General features: G+C 41.5%; 1 protein-coding gene across 1 annotated transcript in view; it reads right to left on the reverse strand.

Moving 5' to 3' along the window:
• The window catches only part of LOC139366155 (ras-GEF domain-containing family member 1C-like), a 52,666-nt gene extending 48,162 nt beyond the window's left edge, over positions 1-4,504 (reverse strand). The window contains exon 1 of the mRNA XM_071103317.1: positions 3,927-4,504. The gene's annotated coding sequence lies outside the window, so the exon portion shown is untranslated. The remainder of the gene's footprint in view (positions 1-3,926) is intronic.
• Positions 4,505-9,405: the final 4,901 nt, after the last annotated feature.

Here is a 9,405-nt window from a genome sequence, read left to right on the forward strand (position 1 = left end):
GACTGGTACTCAGACTAGAAGGAAGTCGGGAGGAGGCAAGATTAGGTGGAGTCTAGGGCTGTGGCGGTCATGAAATTTTGTCAGCAGATGATTGTCTAGCAAATAACTGCCGGTAGCATCTCCTGGCTTCCACGTATAGCCTACAAGGCACTGATGCAGACCTACGGAACATCTAGATTTGAAAAGGCCTAATAAATCCATGTAATATAGCCTACACCATAACAATAAACCCATTATTTATTTTAGACACGTCTAAAGAAACATGATATGAAGAAAATGTAGTTTTTTTTAGAAGAACAGACTAGCATACTCTGAGTTGTCCTTATGTTAGGACCTGATCTGGCTATGCCATACGGCTGTGGGCTGCACTAGTTCATTTAGCAGAAAATATTTTTCTTAGAATTACATGGCATTATTTTATATTATTTTCTAGTATGAAGAATGCAATTGAACATAGCTGAATAAAATAGAAAGGGTATTTTCTCCAAACAATTTGAGGGAGTGCGCACATGCGGCTATTCTGTGTTGAGCGGTTAACAAAGAAATAGGTTCTCCTATATGCTTAATTTTAAGTTATTTAATGTAACTTTAGTTGTGATACAAATGTTAGGCTCTATGTTTTCGGTTTGTAATACTTTCTAAGGTTACATGATATGACTAATGATGATTTGAAAAAAGTTGCATGAAAGGCATAAACTCTGCTTTGTTTTTTTGCGCAATGCTGTACACACTTCATCAGTCTCTCTCTGTGTGAAGGTAATGCCCCCTAAAATAATCCATGACTTTTGTGGCCGTTGTGCCCTTGGACTGAATATAATAATTAGGAATTCCCTTCTCCCGGCTGCATGCCGAACCACCTCTCAGTCACCTGATCTGGTCTTTCTCACAGCCTACAAGTGAAGACCGATACATCTGGGACGCAACTGCACGAGTCTTTCTCCAATTCCGAGGCGCATATTGAAGATATTGGAAGAACTGTCCACATTTACATTTAATTTGCCAACAAGATGAGTAGACCTAAAGAACAGCAAAAGCACTAGCCTATGTAACTCTACTATCCCTCATAGTATAGATACCAAACATATTCTGAGATAGATGTGGGATACGATAGATCCCAAATTAATATAACCACTAGCAACCAAAAACCTGTTAAAGCAATGAGCCTGGTCCAACAGATGAGAACGTTTAGCTTAAAATGTTGATAAAATATTAGGCGATTTCTTCACATTATAAGCGCAGCAATGTGCACAAGGCAGTAGGCTATAAGCACGTATGTTCCATTAGCAGGAAAACATCATTCCCAAAACAAAAGGGACCACAAATGTGATTATGCATGTAATGCTTTTATTATAAAGGTGCATTTCTATGGTGAAAATTATTTCCCCCAAACTTGAAACTCCTGCGCTGCGTTTGTGCTGTATACCAGTTAGGCTCTACACCCATTGTAAAGAGGATTAATGTGCTTAATTTTAAGAAGTTATTTGTCCACTTTAGTTGTAATACAAACCTTATCAAAACATGTAGGCCTATGGGCTAGGCTACATGAGGTGTGAAAAAAAAGCATGCGCTGTTTGCCCTTAAGCTGAGCATCATTCGGTTTTAATATACAATTCACAAATGATAGGCTAATACTATCACACTATTCTTAATTTAATCTTGTCTTTACATATACTAAATAATATATGTGTGAAATTTGTTTTTATTTTAGAATGGACCTGTTTCGAAACAGGGGCAGCGGAAAAAAATACATGTCATCTTTGCACTTATATAGCGAATGGAGGACGCTTTTCCGTGGTTCATTTTCATGGCAACCAGGTAGGCTACAGTCCTGTTTTAAAGAGAAGCAATGTGCTTAATATTAGGAAAGTTGAGAACTAAATATAGTAGGCCTAGCCTATAGAAAGCTGATGGGATCCTCCTCTTTTTAATAGAAGCCATCACTCTGTTTTCTCACGCAATTGCATTGCCTATAGAAATGTTGCGCAACATCAGCTCATCGGCTCTCATTAAGTGTTTGATTAGATTTTCGATTATGTTTGCATTGATGTCAGTTTGATTAGAGGGACAATATAGGGTGAGGTACCAGGCAGTTAGCAAGTTTGATAGTCTACTGATGACCATGAATGGCCTCAGAGCTTGGAGAAACCTAGTTACCGTGGCTAAATGGTCACGTGGAATTTGACTGCCGTCATGACTCGTGACCACCAGTGTGGCAGTAATACAGACACTATAACAGCTCTAGGTGGGACCAGTCTAGCCAATGAGGGCAGATACGCATGTGAACAACAGGCCCAACTCCGATATACATTTTTTGTTTTGTTTTGTTGCCGGGAGGTCACGTGTCCAACATATCAGGACACTTGTAATAATCTAAGTATTACAAAACTTCTATTCAAACAAATAAGCCACACGTAGGAAATAAGACATTTGTTGTTAACCAAATTCGACATTCTGATTGACCTCCATACAAAAACAACAACAAATAACAGCACCTGCTGGAGAAGATCCCTCTCGCTTCGCCTTTTCCTCTCTAGTGTGACTCACAAATGTTTGATAATTACTCAAGCTCCTGCCTTGGGCCAGTCAGTGTAATTTTGTAAATGCCGGATCGCTATGGCAAGACGCATCATTCACCTAAATTTCCTCAAAATCGGCCAGTGCTTTCTGAGATATCGCATGTGACGGTATGAACTAATGGACATCCACAGTCCCCCCCCCCCCCCCCCCCATTTTCATTGTGGGGGCCAATAATGAAAGAAAAACCTCAATGTAGCCTATAGATATGAATTGCACAAAAATTATACATTTATAGATTTTTTTTATGCACTTTTCTTTTTATTCAACCCACCATATCATCCACACAATATTTCATGACTCTCAACCCGCACATAACTAGAACAGACCTCAAACCCATTGCACTACACTGAAAGACTATAATTCAAACTAAATAATCATGTCAGTCCAGGAACTGGCACTTAGCATTTAGCCTACTACTAGTGCATATCCAGGCTGTGAAACAAGAGAGAGAAAAACAGCAACACCCTGTTTGGGGAAGTAGTCCTGTCCTGAGTCTACATTCCCCATGTGGGTTAATGATTACACAAAGGCTAGATAAGAAAGTTAAATTTAGCCTACAAGCCATGTCATTTAAATGGAATTAATTTCTATTATTTGGGATAGCTGTGTATTCCTGACTGCGACACAGAATCCTGGTTGGTTTCATGCCTGTGTCGCCTGCCTAACTCTCTCTGAATTAGTATGGTGCGCACGTTGGAGTTGGGTTAGATTAGCATATGACAGCTGACTAAATTTGGCGCAATAAAGCCCCTAAAATCCCCCTTGTAGGCTGGTTTTGTAAGCATATAAGCCTGTACCAAGGTTTTTCCTGAGTTCTGGCCTTATAGCCCCACTGGTTCTGGCTAAAACACACCGCTGACTCATGCTGTCAGGGTTTTTTTAAGCCCATATCGTAGTAGAGGCAACGTGACCAGTGAAACCTACCTCCAATGGGATGCTGCTTAGAACGATATCCCCTTTGATAAACTTTTTACAGCACTCTACAGAAAATATAGTTCTGTAGGTTATAGAATAACTTGTAATTTACATAATACTACAAATACAATTATATGACCATGGGTTTGTGTGTGGAGATGAACAATATAGATTAGCCTACAACCAACAATGACAAGTGGATTTAAGCTTCAGTCAATAAAATTTTAAAACAATCGGACAGCATGTAGACGTTTTTAATGATAATTCGATGATTGGATAAACATAAAGATTGAAATATGTCAAAAGCTATTTTTACTCAGGTGAAGTCATTATCAAACACACGCACGCGCGCAATGAGGCACAGACGCACGTGGGCGTGAGTGAAATTTCAATCGATTATTCTGCTTATGGTGTAGTAACCTCGTTTCACTTACCGATACTAGACACTCTTCCCCATCTTTCTTCTTGGTGAGTATTACGTGTATTAGCCTGTATCAATTCAACAGTTCTGCTAATCCAAAGATCCGTGGGAAAAAAAATATATTATCCCACAATCTACTCACAAAAAGTAAGGTCCAAGAAAGCCACAATCGAATGATGTTAGGGTCTCCTCTGGGCTATGACTTGGTTTACAGTACCACTGATATTGGTATAGCCATTCACTTGTCTTGATCTTCTAAAACAGACTTATTCTGGAGCAAAATGCCGAACATAAAAATACGAACGAAAATACTCGTAAAAAACAGTCCCAACTGAACCATTCAGGAATAATTCGGTTCGCGGGTAGTCCCTTCGCTATTCAGACAGTGGCTTCAACGCACAATAAAGGTGTGGTAATGTACCGGCCCCGTTTCGAACAGATCACGGCTGTCCAGTCGGTGTCCACGGCCAGACAAAACGAGAGTGAGAGGCTACAACGGGGATTGACAGCACATCAGACGTCCTCTGAGAGCTGGAAGAGAGGAGAAAGAACTAACGACGATGAATAGAGAAATCTAATATCCTCAGCAAACAAGTCGCCTGCAAGTCTCTCTCTCTCTCGCTCTGTCTTTCTCTTTCAATACACACACCCACATGCTCCAGTCCTCATCTCCGCCTCTCTTTACAGTAGCCTATGCAGCCTAAAGCAAATTCTTTCATCCTCTTGATATTGTGCATTATGCTATTGGATAGGTCAAATTCAATATATTTTTGTAGTTCAAATGTACCATAACACATTAATAAAAAAGCATTCACTTTAATATTAGTTTGTCATTGTATTTGTGAACAGTTATTTTAATAAATTACTGACAATTCATTTTCACGTGAATCATTTACAGATGCGACAATTATTAACTGTTGTCAAATTGAGTTCATGAGTGTGTTGATATTGCCACTGAGTCAGTAGAAAAAAACCACCCAATAATAAAGAGGAAAAGATTCAACAGAGGGCATTGTTTCTCTCCAATAAGTCACGTAAAATAAGCCTCCACATCTAGCCTATTGAAGAGAGAGAGAGAGCAAGTGCGAGAAAAGCAGTACTACTATTTCAATATCTTCTATTTCATGCTTATCTTTGAGTTCAGACTACAAGTCAACAAGGTTATCCCAGACTAATGTTCTAATATATAAAAAGATGGCCTCTCCTAATCATCATCGACTCCCATGTAAATGGCAGAGCAGAGCAGGGCTCAGTGCAATTAATTAATACATAGCTCTCTACCCATGACCCCTCAGAGAAGCCCACTATGCTAGCTCCTTAATATGTTAATATGCCTTTGACATTTAAAGATGCTGCTGAGAAAGGAAAAGTTAATTAATAACATTAACCCAATTATGGATGACAACGGTATGTATGATGGTTAAAACCCCTCTCCTGTGCCAGGGCTTGGGTTGGTTGTAATGGTATTGTTGGATGTTGTCATAGAGAGCAATAGTAATGGTATCTTTTTGTAGGCACTACAGTGCCATCAAAACGTGTTCAGACCCCTTGAATGTTTCTACATGTTATGTTACAGCCTTATTCTAAAATAAAAATAAAATAATCCCCCGTCATTAATCGACACTCAATACCCCATAATGACAAAGCAAAAACAGGTTTTCAAAATTTTGTGCAAAATTATTAAAATAAAAAACAGAAATATCACATTTACGTCAATATTCAGACTGTTTACTCAGTACTTCGTTGAAGCACCTTTGGCAGCGGTTACAGCATTGAGTCTGCTTGGCACACCTGTATTGTCACACCTGTATTTGGGGAGTTTCTCCCATTCTTCTCTGCAGATTCTCTCAAGCTCTGTCAGGTTGGATGAGCAGGCTTTGCTGCACAGCTACAGTTGAAGTCGGAAGTTTACATACACTTAGGTTGGAGAAATTAAAACTTGTTTTTCAACCACTCCACAAACTTCTTGTGAACAAACTATCGTTTTGGCAAGTCGGTTAGGACATCTACTTTGTGCATGACTGTCACGACTTATGCCGAAGTCGATGCCTCTCCTTGTTCGGGCGGTGCTCGGCGGTCGACGTCACCGGCCTTCTAGCCATCATTGATCCATTTTTCATGTTCCATTGATTTTTTCTTGTCTTCCTACACACCTGGTTTCAATCCCATTCATTACCTGTTGTGTATTTAACCCTCTGTTTCCCCTCATGTCCTTGTAAGAGATTGTTTGTTCAGTATTCGTGTTGTTTGTATTGGTGCGCGACGGGTCCTCGTCCCACGTTGTTTTATTGTATTCATGGTTTTGGAGTTATGTTTGTTTTCAAGTAATTAAACATCTCCATTCCACTAAGTTTGATTCTCCTGTGCCTGACTTCCCTGCCACTTATACACACGACTCTGACAATGGCACAAGTAATTTTTCCAAAAATAGTTTGCAGGCAGATTATTTCAGTTATAATTCACTCTATCACAATTCCAGTGGGTCAGAAGTTTACATACACTAAGTTGACTGTGCCTTTAAACAGCTTGGAAAATTCCAGAAAATCGATGTCATGGCTTTAGAAGCTTCTGATAGGATAATTGACATCATTAGAGTGAATTGGAGAAGGACCTGTGGATGTATTTGAAGGCCTACCTTCAAACTCCGTGCCTCTTTGCTTGACATCATGGGAAAATCAAAAGAAATCCGGCAAGACCTCAGGGAAAAAATTGTTGACCTCCACAAGTCTGATTCATCCTTGGGAGCATTTTCCAAACGCCTGAAGGTCCCACGTTCATCCCACGTTCATCTGTACAAACAATAATACGCAAGTATAAACACCATGGGACCACGCAGCCATCATACCACTCTGGAAGGAGACGCGAAATGAACATACTTTGGTGCGAAAAGTGCAAATCAATCCCAGAACAACAGCAAAGGACCTTGTGAAGATGCTGGAGGAAACCGGTACAAAAATGTCTACATCCACAGTAAAACAAGTCCTATATCGACATAACCTGAAAGGCCGATCAGCAAGGTAGATGCCAATGCTCCAAAACCAGACTAAGGTTTGCAACTGCGCATGAGGACAATGATCATACTTTTTGGAGAAATGTCCTATGGTCTGATGAAACAAAAATATAACTGCTTGGCCATAATGACCAATGTTATGTTTGGAGGAAAAAGGGGAGGCTTGCAAGCCGAAGAACACCATCCCATCCGTGAAGCATGGGGTTGGCAGCATCATGTTGTGGGGGTGTTTTGTTGCAGGAGGGACTGGTGCACTTCACAAAATAGATGGCATCATGAGGTAGGAACATTTTGGGGATATATTGAAGCAACATCTCAAGACAACAGACAGGAAGTTAAAGCTTGGTCGCTAATGGGTCTTCCAAATGGACAATGACCCCAAGCATACTTCCAGAGTTGTGGCAAAATGGCTTAAGGACAACAAAGTCAAGGTATTGGAGTGGCCACAACAAAGCCCTGACGTCAATCCTATAGAACATTTGTGGGCAGAACTGAAAAAGCGTGTGCGAGCAAGGGGGCCTACAACCCAGACTCATTTACACCAGCCCTGTCAGGAGGAGTGGGCCAAATTTCACCCAACTTATTATGGGAAGCTTGTGGAAGGCTACGCGTAACATTTGACCCAAGTTAAGCAATTTAAAGGCAATGCTACCAAATACTAATTAGTCATCAAACCACTGCTAGCGGTCATCAGCTAACCTTTAGCTTGGAAAGCTCTCGCCAGTTTGTACAACGCTATTCAAAACAGAGCATACCAGACCTATCTTCTCTCCATATCCCTGGATTCCTACCGCAAGCTCGGAACCTTTTCACCTGGATTACCACAGCTAGCTAGCTGCAACCTGAGTGACTATTCCTGGTTTAACATCACGTCCCTGTCCCAAAGCTAGCATCAATTAGCCTGGAGCTATGCCCATATCCCGGCTAGCAGAAGAAGCCCAACAGCCACTCCTAGGCTATGACACCCTTTTTGCCAACTGGCCTTGACCCCCTTCTACTGCCGGTACGGGGCACGGAACCCCGTTGATCCTTCACAACTGGACTACTGACGAAATCTGCTCGAGGGGGTACTCAAACTGGCTCCGCGGCACCGCTAGCTGCGGCCCGCTAACGTTAGCTGTCTAGAGCACACCGGACTGTTAGCTTAAGAGGCCCTTCGGACAAATACTTCGGCCACTATACCTATTTGCCAATTGGCCTGGTTTACCACCCGGAGCCCTGCTGATCCGTCTGCCGACATACTCAGTACGAGGGGGCCACAATGAACTTTCTTCCGTTGCGATGTCGTTCTAAGGCTTTGCTGCTAGCCCTGGCCCTTTAGCTGCCCGAAGCCACTCACTGGACTCCGATGATTACTCGGCTACGCATGCCTCTCCCTAACGTCAATATGTCTTGTCCATTGCTGTTTTGGTTAGTATTTATTGCCTTATTTCACTTTAGAGCCTCTAGTGAACACTTTAAGTCCACCTCCAACACATTCGGTGACATCACCTGGTTTAAATGATATACCTAGAGACAATAACTCTATCATCGGCACTCTATGCACAGGTTTACCCCCAATGTATTCACATCCTACCATACCTTTGTCTGTACATTATGCCTTGAATCTTTTCTACTGTGCCCAGAAATCTGTTCCTTTTACTCTCTGTTCTGAACGTACTAGGCGTCCAGTTCTTTTAGCCTTTAGCCCCTTATCCTACTCCTCTGTTCCTCTGGTGATGTGGAGGTTAACCCAGGCCCTGCAGTGCCTAGCTCCACTCCCATTCCCCAGGCGCTATCATTTGTTGACTTCTGTAACCGTAAAAGCCTTGGTTTCATGCATGTTAACATTAGAAGCCTCCTCCCTAAGTTTGTTTTATTCACTGCCCTAGCACACTCTGCCAACCCGGATGTGCTAGCAGTGTCTGAATCCTGGCTCAGGAAGACTACCAAAACTCCTGACATTTCTATTCCTAACTATAACGTTTTCCGACAAGATAGAACTGCCAAAGGGGGTGGAGTTGCAATCTACTGCAGATATAGCCTGCAGAGTTCTGTCTTACTATCCAGGTCTGTTCCCAAACAATTAAAGTGTCTACTTTTAAAAATCCACCTTTCCAGAAACAAGTCTCTCACCGTTGCCACTTGCTATAGGCCACCCTCTGCCCCCAGCTGTGCCCTGGACACCATATGTGAACTGATTGCCCCTCATCTATCTTCAGAGCTCGTGCTGCTAGATGACCTAAACTGGGACATGCTTAACACCCCGGCCATCCTACAATCTAAGCTTGATGTCCTCAATCTCACACACATTATCAATGAACCTACCAGGTACAACCTCAAATATATTAAGATGGGCACCCTCATAGACCAACAATAACCAACAATGAAGTTTTAAGAAAAATAGTTTAAGAAAAATATTTACTAAACAAAAAAATGAAAGAGCATCAATAAAATAACAATAACGAGGCTATATACAAGGGTACCGGTACCGAGTCAATGT

The sequence above is a fragment of the Oncorhynchus clarkii genome, chromosome 14 (assembly GCF_045791955.1).
Source record: "Oncorhynchus clarkii lewisi isolate Uvic-CL-2024 chromosome 14, UVic_Ocla_1.0, whole genome shotgun sequence".
Lineage (NCBI taxonomy): Eukaryota > Metazoa > Chordata > Actinopteri > Salmoniformes > Salmonidae > Oncorhynchus > Oncorhynchus clarkii.